The 16,775-nt window shown below is 31.0% G+C and overlaps 1 protein-coding gene across 3 annotated transcripts in view; it reads left to right on the forward strand.

Moving 5' to 3' along the window:
• Nucleotides 1-16,775, forward strand: part of LOC142328908 (uncharacterized) — a 411,591-nt gene that overhangs the window by 135,546 nt on the left and 259,270 nt on the right. The window lies entirely within an intron of this gene.

Consider the following 16,775-nt stretch of genomic DNA (forward strand, 5'->3'; position numbering starts at 1 on the left):
ATCACCTGTCAAACTTACCAAGGAAAGTGATGATTGAATTGATTTCATATTGTATTCTCACGAAACCCAGTTTACTAATATAAAACCAGCATATTAAGCCTATCGAAATACAGGTGTCATTCTATTCTCTTAGAATAGAATGGCATATTTAATATACTTATTATAAGGCCTGGATTAATAGTAAATATTATTATTCTCAAAGAAAACAGGTTTTATTGGTGATATCGTTACATTTTGGTTCTTTAAAATTTAACGTTGGGATAGATGTGTAAAGCAACATCTAACGTATTTTTGTTGTGATAGGAGAGTATAGAAAATCAAGCACCAAAGTAAAATTTTTTTGTTGGATTAGGATAACTTATTCACTTTTAAATACGTAAGGAATAAAATACTACACTAAAATAAGTTGTTTTTTTTTTCAGTGGATGTTTAGAAAACTAAATTAAGGTTGTTTTTATTGCATTATTACCAGATTAAACAATTTTATACTAATTCAACTTTTAATGAATCGCTTTAAATTGATTTTATATTTTTCCTTTTTGATATAATATAAAACAATAATTTTTTTTAATATTAATTTTAACCAAAAAATATTGTAATTCTATTTATTTGCCGATATTCATGGCGGAGTGTTAACGTCTCTGCCTCGGTTCAAATCCCGGTTAAGCATTTTTCATACGCTACATAAAAATTCATTTGATTTATTATAAACCTGCATCTGTTAAGGATGACACTGAAATAATAGATTCAAGATAGATGTGTTAAGTATATAATTCATAATATTCGATGTAATGTGGTAATAAATAATTCCAAGGGAATAAATTGTAGCTAAATTGTGTCGAAAAATTAAAGTTTACTATAATTTAAAACGGCATGAGGTAGTAATTATTCATAATTTTTCAAAAATATCCTTCTAAATCCACCTACTGATTAGAAAGCGTGTTTTTTAAAATAAATTGTTTCATGACAGATAGGAAAAAAGCATCAATTTGTCGATTTACACCTTCCTGTCTTTCTCTTAATTGTGTTGCATGTTAAGCACATAAGTTCATGAGGCATCAGTCGAAAGTGTTTTCTCCAAGACTAATGGTTCATTGTACAGCTACTCTCTGAAGGAAACAGAGTGAAGGTTTCATTTGTAGGGCTGAATGTCAACCTGAATTTCAAGGGACCTCACCTTCTCAACTTGTCTAATAAGGAAACCTTGCAATTCCCTGCTGAGCAGAGGAAAATTATATTATGCTCTGTTTCTCGACAGAAGAAATACATTAATTTTTTCTTCAACACTCTATCCTACTCTCTGTCTCTCATGTAAAGCATCTGGGATACAAGAAGGATTACATAGAATTTCTTTCTCGGGTTTGGTAAGTGGATGTGATACACTGTATTTGGCTCAAAGAAGAAGGTAACAGAAACCACTTCACCATTTATCCTTTTTAGTAAGCCTGACGTGGAATTCGTATTATATTACAGGTCACCCACAATCTTATGTATGTGTGGACCAAGAAAAAAAATCAGCTTTTTCCTGCTCTTAAAGTATTTTAAATTGTAAAAATTGAATTTTGGCGACAATTTTTTTTTTTAGAATGATATAATTTTGAACGCACAGAGGATGAAATGAAATGGTAACTTTGTAGCGTGTGAAAATGCCATGCCTGATTAAGATTCGAACCCAGGACCTCCTGATAAAAAGCCGAGATGCACACACGCTAGATATTATATATAGTAATATGTCTCCTAGATCTAGACATGATTGAAAAAAATTTTTAATGTTTGTGGTATGGATGAATGTTTCACTTTTGTTTGTTAATTTTTGACTAGCTCTTACCCGCGGGTTTCGCACGCGTACTTACAATAATGTAGAAGCTCCTGTTGTTTAGATGTTTCCGATACACAAATTCCAATGAAAACTTTCCAAAATTATTACTTTTTAACTTCTAATTGACCTGCTATTCCAAAATAATTTTTTTAATAATCATCGATTTCCATAGTAACGACTTTATTATTTTATTTGATCTGTTTTTGTGAGGTTTGTTAGAAACTATACTGAGCGAGTGAAAAGTGAAAGGAAAAAAAATGATTTTTTTTTTATTTATAAGAATGTACAAATATTTTTCCTAATCGGATCGACATAAATCAGATCATAATTTTAATTCAAAATATTATGGTAAGTTTTTAAAAGTGATTATATTAGACCTTCTTGTAATCTTATGCGATCGATGTTCGTTAAAAAATAACAGAGTTTAATTTTTAATCTTTAATATCCCTACAAAATTATTGGTTTTTTTTTCTTTTACGTAATTTAGTTAATTGGAAGATGTAGAAACTAATCAGTTAAGATAGGAGAAATAGAAAGAGAGAGAAGACGTCTGCAATGCTAATTGAATTTTGGTATTGGAAAAGGAATGGAGGGATGTTAAATTACGGAATTGGTTACAAGGAAACGCGAGGGTAAATGACTGAGTGAATAAATTAACGAATAAGAGTGAAAGAGAGAAAGGATAGTATAATAAGAGAAGGAAAGATTTTACTTACCAACAGTTTTAGAATATTGTTTTCTAGATCAGCAACTGTGACGACAGCTATAATCGTGTCACAACATAGGGATAACAGAGAGGGTAGTTCGTTTGTAGTCGTCGAAGTTGCTATGGTGGGAAGGAAGTTAGAAAATTGTATTACGTACTCAGTTATAAGTTACTCCGCTAACTTAGGCTAGAGACCCCCGCAACCTTGTAAGGATTTAGACAGTCTTTAGTGTTGTTCTCTATTTAGAAGAAGGAAGAGAGGATGAGGTAATAGAGAAGTGGGGAAAGGAATATTGAGAGATCTTGTTTTACTTGTACAGAATACATATTCAACAGTCAATATGTTAAGTTAAAATCCAACCACTTCATTAGCTTCTTTACCATTTACGTAACTGTTACTCATTCTCCTTTAATTCTCTCTTTGGTTCCATTTTATTCGATTTATTACTATTATTTTATTTATTTTTTATTTATATTTTCTTAGAATTATCTTCGTGTCCAAATCATTAACTTTTTTTGTTTTTTTTTCGTCACTAAAAAACATTTAAGCTCTTATTTTACAAAAAAAAAAAAATTTAGGAACACCACTGTCAGAAAAAGTGAAAAAAAAAATAGGATGTTCGGCCAGTGCAGATCATTACACGACAGTGTATGTAGAAGTGCGGACACAAGATTGAACTCAACTTCATTTTGGCGTAAACGACCACAAAGAGAAACATTTTGCTGAGCTTCCTTTCGTTTTTCATTACCCTTGATCGGATGTAGTCGAGTGGAGTTACGGGCACTGACCGGTATTCTCTGAACCTATTCCTACCGTCTGGAAATAGTTTGACCAACCCATGCCAATTCCTCTGCCTTTTATTCAATCATAACGCTGATGGAAGGAGCTTTTTTACGCTTCAACTGATAAATAAGTATAAATTTCGTATTTGATATATTAGTATTTCACCGTCATACATATTATCAAGTAAATCATCACATCAGACACTTCACTAATGAAAAATTGCAGATTTCTTGCGTACCACACTTGGTAAGACGATCAACAGGTGTCTGCATAGAACAAGTCTGTAACAAAACGCTTCGAAAACTTAAGATTTATTTATACATATATATATATATATATATAATAAGTCATATTTTACTTAAAAATATTATCTTTAATAATCTCTTGGATTAAGCAATCAACTGTACAAACTTATAAATTAAATTCACTACGTTTCACGTATAATTCTATAAGCTTCCTCAGATGACAATACACATCCATACACACATCATACAAACGTTTCTTACATACTAAGAAATTAACTGGTCTACTCATCCTAGATAACATTTTATTCCCACCCTTGTTGTGATAGATCCTCCTATTATTACATGACTCATCTTATCCTAAGATAAGATAGTCGTAAACATCTTGCGGACATGACGTTACAGTCTTATTGATGTACAAATTATTTTTTATTTCTTGATGACCGACTATTATGAACGTAACAATTTTTAAATATTAAAAATATTGAAAATACATTTGAATTTTGAATAAACATCTTACAAGAAATTCCTATCATGAGTAACGGCTCCGAAAGTCCTTGGAAATATTTTATTTTGAAAATTATTGTTAAGTGGAACTTTATACAATTATCTTAGATAACTATATGTATCTCTATATAACCTGATTGCTATTTCCTGTGTATTGAAATCTTTACTATGGACATGTTTTTCTCAATAATTAAAAACACTAAAATTATTTTCCTTAAAACTAAATTTACAATATAAATATGATTTTTTTAAATTAAATTAAATTAACATCATTGCTTAATCCGACTATCTCCGTTCTATATGTATTTTGTTCTATGTCTAATATTATATGGTACTGTTGACATCGAACGAGTGTTTATGTTTTGTGAGCGATCACTTCCTTTTTTTCATTTTATTTATGGGCTTTATTCTTTTTTTAAGGTATTGAGATGTTTGTCCAATGTGCACACCGCGTTACAATCTTTACACGGAATGTTGTAAACTACGTGGGCTTAATTTTTTTTTTTCTATCGGCGATTTTAATTTAGAACATACTATTCAGATTGTTGTAATTTTGATGGAAAGTTGTGTTCTTTCATATTATATATCACCAACCATCCTAATAAAAATAATAAGAGTGAGAATTATGTTGCATTACCATATATCGCATATCTGTCAGAAAATATTAAAAATTGCTACGATGAGATTTCGTAATCGCCTATCAACAATATATGGAATAGGCAAACGGTTATTACAACAATCTAAGTAGATTAGTATGTAAGAGAATTCTGTTTGATGTGTGTATGTATTCCTCACCTGAGGAAGCTCTTCTAAGTGAAATGTAGTGAATTTTATTTATAAGCTTGTGTAGTTGATTGGTTAACCCAAGAGACAAGAGTTACCCTACAGATAAAGATAATATTTTAAGTAAAATACGATTGGTTGGAATTGTGTCTGATAATGTTAAGAATTACTCTCACTTTATTGGTTGGAATTGTGTCTGATAATGTTAAGAATTACTCTCACTTTATGATTGGTTAAAAAACAAATAATTCGATTGGTTGGAATTTCGCGCCTGATAAGGATAAGAATTACTCGCACCTTATGATTGGTTGAAAAACAAACAATACAATTGCTTGGAATTATGTGTCTGATAATGCTAAGAATTACTCTCACCTTATGATTGGTTAAAAAACAAATAATTCGATTGGTTGGAATTTCGCGCCTGATAAGGATAAGAATTACTCTCACCTTATGATTGGTTAAAAAACAAATAATTCGATTGGTTGGAATTTCGCGCCTGATAAGGATAAGAATTACTCGCACCTTATGATTGGTTGAAAAACAAACAATACAATTGGTTGGAATTATGTGACTGATAATGATAAGAATTACTCTCACCTTATGATTGGTTAAAAAACAAACAATACAATTGGTTGGAATTATGTGTCTGATAATGCTAAGAATTACTCTCACCTTATGATTGGTTAAAAAACAAATAATTCGATTGGTTGGAATTTCGCGCCTGATAAGGATAAGAATTACTCTCACCTTATGATTGGTTGAAAAACAAACAATACAATTGGTTGGAATTTCGCGCCTGATAAGGATAAGAATTACTCGCACCTTATGATTGGTTGAAAAACAAACAATACAATTGGTTGGAATTATGTGACTGATAATGATAAGAATTACTCTCACCTTATGATTGGTTAAAAAACAAACAATACAATTGGTTGGAATTATGTGTCTGATAATGCTAAGAATTACTCTCACCTTATGATTGGTTAAAAAACAAATAATTCGATTGGTTGGAATTTCGCGCCTGATAAGGATAAGAATTACTCGCACCTTATGATTGGTTAAAAAACAAATAATTCGATTGGTTGGAATTTCGGGCCTGATAAGGATACGAATTACTCTCACCTTATGATTGGTTAAAAAACAAATAATTCGATTGGTTGGAATTTCGCGCCTGATAAGGATAAGAGTTACTCTCAACCTTATGATTGGTTAAAAAACAAATAATTCGATTGGTTGGAATTTCGCGCCTGATAAGGATAAGAATTACTCTCACCTTATGACTGGTTAAAAAACAAATAATTCGATTGGTTGGAATTTCGCGCCTGATAAGGATAAGAATTACTCGCACCTTATGATTGGTTAAAAAACAAATAATTCGATTGGTTGGAATTTCGGGCCTGATAAGGATACGAATTACTCTCACCTTATGATTGGTTAAAAAACAAATAATTCGATTGGTTGGAATTTCGCGCCTGATAAGGATAAGAGTTACTCTCAACCTTATGATTGGTTAAAAAACAAATAATTCGATTGGTTGGAATTTCGCGCTTGATAAGGATAAGAATTACTCGCACCTTATGATTGGTTGAAAAACAAACAATACAATTGGTTGGAATTATGTGTCTGATAATGCTAAGAATTACTCTCACCTTATGATTGGTTAAAAAACAAATAATTCGATTGGTTGGAATTTCGGACGTGATAAGGATAAGAATTTCTCTCACCTTATGATTTGGTAAAAAACAAAGAATACGATTGTTTGGTAGAACCAATAATGATAAGAATTATAAGGTTTATTTTCTTTTCCAAGGTCGAACATACAGCCCGTGGTACTTTTATAACGTAAGGATTTCAACGCATTATTATACATCTAAATCGGTTTAGCCATTGAGCTGAGCTGCTACGGTGGAACAAACACACCCTAAAGAAATGTAATTACTCTACCCTCCTTTTTGGGCAGTCGTGTAATAAATAATTAGAAAAATAAATAAAAATTTGATGTGGCCACCAGATGACTGAAAGATGAAAAGTTATTTTCCCTTGGTTTCTACACTAAGTTGAATATTTTATCAAATATAAGTATGTCATGCCTGCTTAATGCAGATAACGATTTGTTCCTAAAACAAGCATCTTTTACTGAATTCAACACAGGATCTGGGAGAGAAGAATACAACAAAGAAAGAATTCTGATTGAAGCTTGTGTAACTTTGATGCTTTATACGCGTCATAACCATAAGAAAGACTGATACAAAAAAAAACTAAAGCAACAAATTACGTATCTCTTTGTGATATGAAACAATTCATTTTATACAATTCTTCTTCTCAGTTCAGAAAATGTAATGAGAAAGGTAGATACAATTTTCTACCTCTTTTAGAATTTGTCTTGTGTTGGAATTTTTCTTTCTTTTTTATTTTCTTTTCTGTATTTTTTCCCTTTCTTTCATCCATTAGCTATCCACTCGCTCTTTAAAAAAAAATAAATAAATAACTAAATGCAAACGAAGTTATTTAAACAGAATTTCTTACATTTTTTTTTCTACTTAATTTCAATTCATGTATAGTTCAAAGGATTTTAGAAATATATCTTAATTTAAATACAAAAAAAAATTGTTACAATTTCGATCATTTTTGTAACTGTGGAATCGATTTTAATCGAAATAGTAACAATATAAAAAACCGATTATTAAAGGTTTTTACTCATTGGCTGTATTTAAATTAATTTTCTCATAATTAAATTCTCTACAAGTTTTATTATTAAATCTTCCGCATTTATTAGTCATTTAACAAAAAGCTATTGTAGTACAAACCTAAAAAAAAAACTGTTTTTCACACCGAATTTATGTTGTTCTAGGACCTGTTTAATCCTATTTCCAGCTCAAATTACATAAGAATCTACCAACTTTATCCCTTAATTTGGATCCCAAAAATTATACTAGGGCTTCTATGAATAACAAGAGCTAAAATCTTAGCGAAAGATTTCGCTCGGTAGATTATTTTCACCGGTAGATGTCCTGGAAATTCTTCGCACTTTGTACAATTTTTATTTGAATTTTTTTGTCTTCAGTCATTCGACTAGTTTGATGCAGCTATTCAAAATTCCCTATCTAGTGACAGTTGTTTCATTTCGTATACCCCCTACATCCTACATCCCTAATAATTTGTTTTACATATTCCTAAAATTGCCTGTCTGCACAATTTTTTCCATCTATCTATCCCTTCAATATCATACCGACTATTCCAGGATGCCCCTTAATATGTGGGCTTTTAACTACATTTCTAAATGCTTCTTTCTTCATCAATTTCCGCAACACCTCTTCATTTTCACTTTATCCACCCATGTGATTTTTAACATTCTCCTATAGTACCGCATTTCAAAAGCTTTTAATCTTTTCTTCTCAGGTACTCCGATCGTCCAAGTTTCACTTTCATATAAAGCTACGCTCCAAACATATACTTTCGGAAATGTTTTCCTGATGTTTAAATTAATTTTTGATGAAAAATTATATTTCTGACTGAAGGCTCGTTTTGCCTGTGCTGTTCGGCATTTTATATCGCTCCTACTTCATCCATTTTTAGTAATTCTACTTTCCAAATAACACAATTCTTCTACCTCCATAATCTTTTTCTCTTCCTATTTTACATTCAGCGGTCCATCTTCATTATTTCTACTACATTTCACTACTTTCGTTTTGTTCTTGTTTATTTTCATGCGATAGTTCTTGCGTAGGACTTCATCCATGCCATTCATTGTTTCTTCTAAATCCTTTTTACTCTCAGCTAGAATCACTCTATCATCAGCAAATCGTAGCATCTTTATCTTTTCATCTTGTACTGTTACTTCGGATCCAAATTGTTATGCCATTCATTGTTTCTTCTAAATCCTTTTTACTCTCAGCTAGAATCACTCTATCATCAGCAAATCGTAGCATCTTTATCTTTTCATCTTGTACTGTTACTTCGGATCCAAATTGTTCTTTAAATCATTAACTGCTAGTTCTATGTAAAGATTAAAAATTAACGAGAATAGGGAACATCCTTGTCGGACTCCCTTTTTTATTACGGATCTTTTCTTATGTTCTTCAGTTATTACTGTTGCTGTTTGGTTTCTGTACATGTTAGCAATTGTTCTGCTATCTCTGTATTTGAACCCTAATTTTTTTTTTAAATGATGAACATTTTATAACAGTCTACATTATCGAATGTCTTTTCTAGGTCTATAAATGCCTAGTACTGGTTGTTTTTCTTTAATTTTCCTTCTACTATTATTCTGAGCGCTAAAATTCCTTCCCTTGTCCCTATACTTTTCCTGAAACCAAATTGGTCTTCTAAGACTTTTTCCACTCTCCTCTCAATTCTTCTGTACAGAATTCTAGTTAAGATTTTTGATGCATGAGTAATTAAGCTAATTGTTCTGTGTACTTCACATTTACCTACTCCTGCTTTCTTTGGTATCATAACACTCTTTTTGAAGTCTGATGGAACTTCCCTTTTTCGTAATTTATTATAATCCTACAATAAAATATTTCAAAGTATAAACATCTGAACTCAAAAAATCTTTTTTCTTTCACCATGGTAACAGAACTATAATGCAGTAAAAGGATTAATTCTTTTCTTTAATGAATATTTTTAATATTTTAACCCCCATTGGGAATACTAGATTGTGGATATCGTTGTTCTTTGGTGGTCGGGTTTCAATTAATCACACGTCTCATGAATTGTCGGCATGAGTCTGTTCATAACTACTCGTTTACCGGTACGTTCACATAAATATTGATGATGAGTTGCTAATGACTTTTAATTGTTGATACGACTATAAATAAATAATAAAAAAAGACTATTAGGAATATCGTAATAATTGTAATTGGAGATAATTACCGACCTTCGAAGGTATAAATCTGCAAAGTTTTATTAAAATCTGTCCAATAGTTTTTGAGTGGTGCGCGCACAGGGACGACCATAGTTATATTTATAATTTTATTATTTGTATAGATTAACTGCCGCATATTTCCCTGGAATATTCAAGGGGAATTATGGTAAAACCTTTATTATAATTATTATAATAGAGTTATAAAATACTAAATTAATTTTTAAAAAAGATGAAGTGAATTGAATTCTTATTATTATATAAAAATAAAACCAATATTTAGAAATAATAATAATTTGAGTATGTATTTAAATAAACTTTATTGAGCATGTGCAAAAGTAGGTATTTTTTAACTCACCCGCTTGTCGGCCTCCTTGGTGCGAGTGGTAACATCTCTGCCTTTCATCCGGAGGTCCGGTCGAGCAAGGTATTTTCACATGCTACAAAATTACCATTTCATCTCATCTTCTGAAGCAATACCTAATGGTGGTCCTGGAGGCTAAGAAAAAAAATTTACCGGATAACATTGGTTTTATAACAAAGAATCGCTCAATTTAATATAAATTAAATATGTGAGATTTTTTTTAAATATGCGTCTGTAATTTATAGAAAAAAAGGGAACGTAAATAGCTCCTTTTTGTGGTTCAAAATCATATCCTGCGTAATGGGAAAATAATTCTAATAGATGAATATTAATATTATTTTATAAATAAATGACAAATCGAAATAAAAAACTAATTAGGAATAATTTTTTGATCTTATCTTATCTGAAGTATAAAAAAATATTTTTCGAATATTACTAACACATTTTTATTGATTTTAAAGATTAAATTGAAAAATTGAATAGCTAATAACTTTTTGAAGTATACTTAACGATCTCTGAAAACAAATTTATAAATCTCTTTTTCTCGGTAAAAAAAATCCTTAAGAAAAATCACGAGTAACTTTTATCATAAAAATACGTTTAAAAATTAAAAATAAGTAATCATAACATCAGGATTTTTCAGGATTTAATTTTTACTTTATCTGAAAAAAAAAGAAGGAAAACAGTGTAGTTATTAAAACAAATACTAAGAATTAGATTTGTTTCATTTATATAGTATTATTAAAGTTTACTCTATTTTATGTAAATAAATTTCATAGTCTGATGTTGCAGTTAAATAAATAGAGTGCCATAGGTTATTTTACATAAATGAATACGGGATGAAAACTTGTGGACCATTTTATTTTAACTAGGGAAGTTTGCAAGTGGAAAAAGTTCAACTCTTGTAGATTCCCAGACGAATGAACTTCCTTTTTTTCTTCTATTCTTCGCATTATTATTTATTTCATTTTATTCTTTCAATTATTTTTTTCAAGTTTTTTTTTTATAAATACCTCCTCCATTTTTATCATTTAATCAGACACAAAATGTAAAATCTTTACATGGGGAAAAACGTTTTCCACGTCACTTATTTTTGTCAAAGTATAACTTTTTGTTTTAACTAATAAAAATTTAAAGACTATTCAAAATTGCTGATTTGATTAACGTGTTGCGTCATTATTGTATTGTATATCTTTTTCATAATGAATAAAATAAAAAGGATTACCTATATTAAACTGCCTAAGTTAAATGAAAACGCTTTTTCTGTAGTAAATTAATAATTAGATTCGACATCTATATTAAAAATGACTACAAATTTTATTATCTAAAATCGTTTTTAGATAATAAAACAAAGAGAAGTTTACTATATTTTCCTCAGTTAAGTGTAAGAAAACTGTTTCCTGATGGGCCATATTAAACTGCCTAAGTTAAATGAAAACGCTTTTCTGTAGTAAATTAATAATTAGATGTGACATCTATATTAAAGATGACTATGAATTTTATTATCTAAAATCATTTTTATATAATAAAACAGAGAATTTTACTATATTTTCCTCAGTTAAATGTATGAAAACTGTTTCCTGATGGGCCATAGTAGCATATTTTTACTTCCTTGTATGAAGTAAAGGGAGTATTGTGATCGCAAAAATTTTGGTTTTCAGATTTCAACGAAAACATTAATTTTTACCATCCGTGAATCCATTTTGACTAGTTTCGACTTGATGTCTGTACGTACGTATGCACCTCGCGTAAAAGTGTCGAAAAAACCCGAAATTTAAAAAAAAATTTGGATTTTGGACTTCTTAACTGCAATAATAAGCCCTCATTGAGAGCTTTTCAACGATATATGATAAGTGGTACTTTTCATTGGTTCCAGAGTTATACCCAAATGAAATTTTAATTAATGAAATATTTGAATCTTACAAAGGGAAGGCACATCGGTTCGAACCAGACTTCATCTCTTTTATTTTTATTTTTTTATTTAAATATATTGATTTATTAGTAATTATTAACTTCTGATTGTAAAATAATGTTTAAGATAAATAATAATTCAATAATAACAAAAAAATATCAGAAGTTATTAATGAAATAAAATTTTATGTACTTTTCATTTTAAAAAAAATGAATAAATGTAATTTAATAGGCATAAAAGGAAGTCATGTGGGGTTCACATCAGATTTTTTATTTTAGATTGTTAATGAACAGTTTGTTGATCCATAATGTGTTGTTCCGATCTTGACAATCTGTTAAACAGTGATACGGATGGGTACTCACTGTATGTAGAGGATTTAATAGCGATCCTTTAATGTGGTTTTATTTGTCTGTTGACACGTTTCTTCTGCGGTTAGATCGTTCTTTTCTCACGTTCACCTAACCTTAATCCTTTCTTTATTGTAATGGGAAGTGGGTTTTTAGATACATATCCCCTTGTCCCGACCTAATGATATGAGGACGATTACTACATTTTTTTTTTATATTGGCATAGTTTAGAGGTAGTGGTTCTACCGTTTAATCAAAGAAATATTTTGCTTTTTCCTATCCGGTAGCTACATAAGAAACCTAGCCTAGAGCTTAGGTGGATGTTGTTTAAGGTGAATATTGTAGTTTTACGTGCATTCATTATGTATTATATAAAACTGACCGGTCAAGTAATGTAAAGTCCCGTGCGTTTTCAATTGAACATAAATAAAGTAACGATGTGTATTACTTGGTTCATTTCATTTTTTTTATAGGGACCCAATTTTAATATGAGATATATTGCTTTTATTGCAATTGAACAGGATGAATAATTAGGATTTGAAACACTATTTAAAATACTACTTAAAAATAAGTTGTGATATATTTTGTTCATCATATCTCTTTCGTTAAAATCTATGTAAATGGTTTGGAAAAAAATTAGTTCAACATAAATATGTTTAGGCATATAGTTGTATGTTAAAAAGATATGTTTTATATTGAAATATTAAAAAAAACTTTATGTAATATAAAAATAATCAAATCAAAGTTTAACCCTGGCAGAATATGTTTTGATTTCGTTTTTTTGCATAGAGTTGAAGATGGAATTGTCTATAGTTAAAGTCATACTTGCTCCTAAATAATCTTTTTTTTAAACAAAAAAATGGTCACTAATTTTGAAAATAAATTCGGAGAGAATGTTTTGAAAAAGCATGGTTATATGCGTGAAGTGTTCAATATAAATATTAAATGAATCATGAAAAATACTTGTCGAAATGTGTTATATGCGCCTAGGTATAAAATTTTCAGGCTTAAAAATCTCCACACTACTAAACCAGTTTCACTGAAATTAAGATATGCATGTTAAAATTTGATGTAAATTGGTTGAATCGTTTCTGAGTCTTTCTTGACCGATCAGGATCAGTTAATCTCGGTCGGACGACGTCTGAAGTTTGAATACTTTTAGAGTAGTTACTATGGGAATATGATGCGGTCTAATAAAATAACCAGAATACTCATAGAAAAACTGTTCTGCGCATAAGATTACATTTTATACAGGATTCTGAAACACATCATTCTTATCTATTTAATAAAATGAATTTGAAGGTACGGAAGGTGTCGAAAAACCCTACTTTAAAGATTATAGAGGTAGCGTCGCCGCCTCTCTGTCAAGTTGTCATACTTGTCAGTGGAGGCTAGCAACGTCCCTCAATAGCTGAAATATACTACTAGACTTGGCTAAAGATGTATTATTACGCACCAAAGTTTAGAAAGTTCAGTTGAGAGCAGGGTGGTGATGAATAGTTGAATTGGCGACTGCATTCTTACAAGCGATATATCTCCTTCATTGTAATTTTATCAGTGCAAAACACTACTACAGACATCCTCCTACTTTAAACATCTGCGCATCGACGTGTTTACTTTTTCTAAATTTTGACAAATCATACTTTTATTACACCTTTCAGATCGTATTGTAGAAATCTATTTATTTATTATTTTTAAGCTGAAATATTATGGTGCTTTATCTCGTATAAAATAATATATATAAATACTTCTTAAATCAATTTTGATAAATCATAAATTCTTTAAACATTTTTTCGAATGTATAATAGTTTTCCTAAGAATTTTGTTCCTACGTATATTTGCTCTGTCCTATTTTTACTTCAATGTGGGAAAACGAAGAGAAAAACTAAGAAGAGATAGTAAGAAAGGATTTTTTTGCAATTTCAACGTCTCAGAACAAAGGTTAGCTGATGTTAACAGAAACAACACAAGTGGTAGAGTAAACTTAACAGTGATTGTATAAGGCGGGGTTAACTGTTATTTAAACATGATTGTGGGCATTTCTTACTGCGCTGGATTGTGTGTGTTCTGCATTATTGTACTGAATTTGTTTTGTTTTGTATTAAATTGTACGTCTTCATTTAAACATATGATAAATTTTAACGTTTATCCTTTTACATTTACCTGTTATATTCAGTTTTGTTTTTTACTTTTAACCGAATAATTAAATAACTTATCGTTAATACTTTAAATTATTTTAACTTTAATGATTTAAAAAAAAAATAATTTTTTAATTTATTCTTATTTACATTGAAGTATTGGTTCCTTATATTATTAATTTTTGTATACATTTATAAGTTTAGTTATTTTAAATATCATTATTTTTCAGAAATAATCAAAAAAAATTTGTCCACAATTGTACTAAAAGATTTGTGCTTTTATTCTTTTTTTTTGAAGAAGGTAGTTGAAAAACTTTGATTTAATATTGTAGAATGAACTAACTTTAACCAAAATTAAAATTGTTTTATTGAATTTTTAATTATATAGCAAAAAATGTGATATAATTCTAATCCTATCACAAAATTTAAACAAATTTTGTTGTAATTCTGTTACTGAAAATCCATTTTTGTTAAAATTCCCTAGAAATTAATTAAAAAGAATAAAATATGTTACATGTTCGTTTGAGAACTTTACTTTTTTAAATTTTTACTTAATTTTGAACGTCATATTCCGCGAGATGAGTGTGGTAAGAACTATCGAGGAGGAGTATGTTCTGGGACTTTTCCTGGACATCCCAGTGCGTTTAATAACCTGTGGCTTTGTCAATACGCTGCCCAAGAACTGGCCTCAGGGTAGCGTAATGGGTTCATGTTGTGGGTGGTGGAGTTTGATTCCCTTCTGCGGCTAAGATTGTCCAGCGTGTGTTTCATCGTGGCTTATGCCGACGATGGGCGCTTGCTATTCGAAAGAAACTCGCGAGGGTGGTTGAGTTCCGAGCCCCCCCACCCCCCCCCATAGCATTCAGGATACTTGAGTTGTGGGGTCATCAACATAAGATGACATTCAGTCCAGAGAAGACCACGATGATGCTTCCTAAAGGCCGTTTGGCAGTGAGGCGTCAGGTGTATTAAATATGGTCAAGTTCAAAAGTACCTTGGCATGTTTCTTGGCGAGAAATTGCAGTTCAAGAAGGTATTCGGCGAGTGGTCAATCCTGATTGGGGTCATAATTTTAAGACTATGAGTATCCTGTATTAAGGGCGTGTGCGTGCATTATGCGGCGCCTGTTTAGGCGAAAAGGCTAAAATTTAAAACTATCGGGATATATTATTAAGATCTCAACGCCTTACATTATTAACGGTAACGGGCAGTTACCGTTTTACTAAGTTTACTAAGATTTACTAAGAAGTCAGGTGAACTGACTTCTTAGAAAAAATTCGCAAGATAGAACGGCATGGTAATGCTTTATAGCAGGCCAGATGGGAAGAGGCAAACCTACCGGGTTGGTATAGTGGTGAACGCGTCTTCCCAAATCAGCTGATTTGGAAGTCGAGAGTTCCAGCGTTCAAGTCCTAGTAAAGGCAGTTACTTTTATACGGATTTGAATACTAGATCGTGGATACCGGTATTCTTTGGTGGTTGGGTTTCAATGAACCGCACATATCCCCATTCATCTTCTGAATTAATACCTGAACGGTAATTCCCGGAGGCTAAACAGGAAAAACAAAGAAAAAAAAGAGTTGCGAAGAGGCAGAGGATGGGCATTATAAACGTAATCTCTTCCCAGACATTGTTAGTTTGCGGGGCGTCCCTTGGATTCACCCTAACAAATATGTTAAGTAATTTCTTTCTGGTCATGACACCTTCCGATACAGACTCCTGGTGGATTCAGGTATGTGTCAAGATTGTGGACAACTAGATGACGCATACCATGTAATTTACAAATGCGTAAACGAACTTATGCGCACGGAGACTATTTGTCGGCTCGACATTATGTGGTCAAAATTAGATCTCCGTAAGAATTGGAAAAACCGGGCCGAATGGGTAATCGTTGAAAATTACATTGGGTACCTGGCAAGACAACGGATTGCCGAGGGTATTTAGGGTTCCACCTGGTCTTTCCTCTGTCTTGGTTTTGTTGTTATATAAAAATAAATATTTTTATTTCTATTTCTTGTTTTGTGTTATGTTATGGTTGCGTGTTGAACTCAACTTCTAACCTATCGGGTAGGTAGCTGCGTTTTTAATTTCAGTTCCTTCATGTCACTCAGTATTGTTAAAGACTCGACATAAATATCTTTTGTTTTAAAGAGTTCATTTCCTAGCAGTACACCGACAGGAATATCACATGTGGTATTTGTGAAACAAAAAAAGGCTGAGAGATGCCTTTTGCTGAGGTTCTGAAGATGACCTCCGGTAAAGTCCATAAGGGTTAGGTACGGAAGAGGTGACGTGGCGACCGAAAAGAT

This window comes from Lycorma delicatula, chromosome 8 (assembly GCF_047948215.1).
Source record: "Lycorma delicatula isolate Av1 chromosome 8, ASM4794821v1, whole genome shotgun sequence".
In the NCBI taxonomy this organism is placed as follows: domain Eukaryota; kingdom Metazoa; phylum Arthropoda; class Insecta; order Hemiptera; family Fulgoridae; genus Lycorma; species Lycorma delicatula.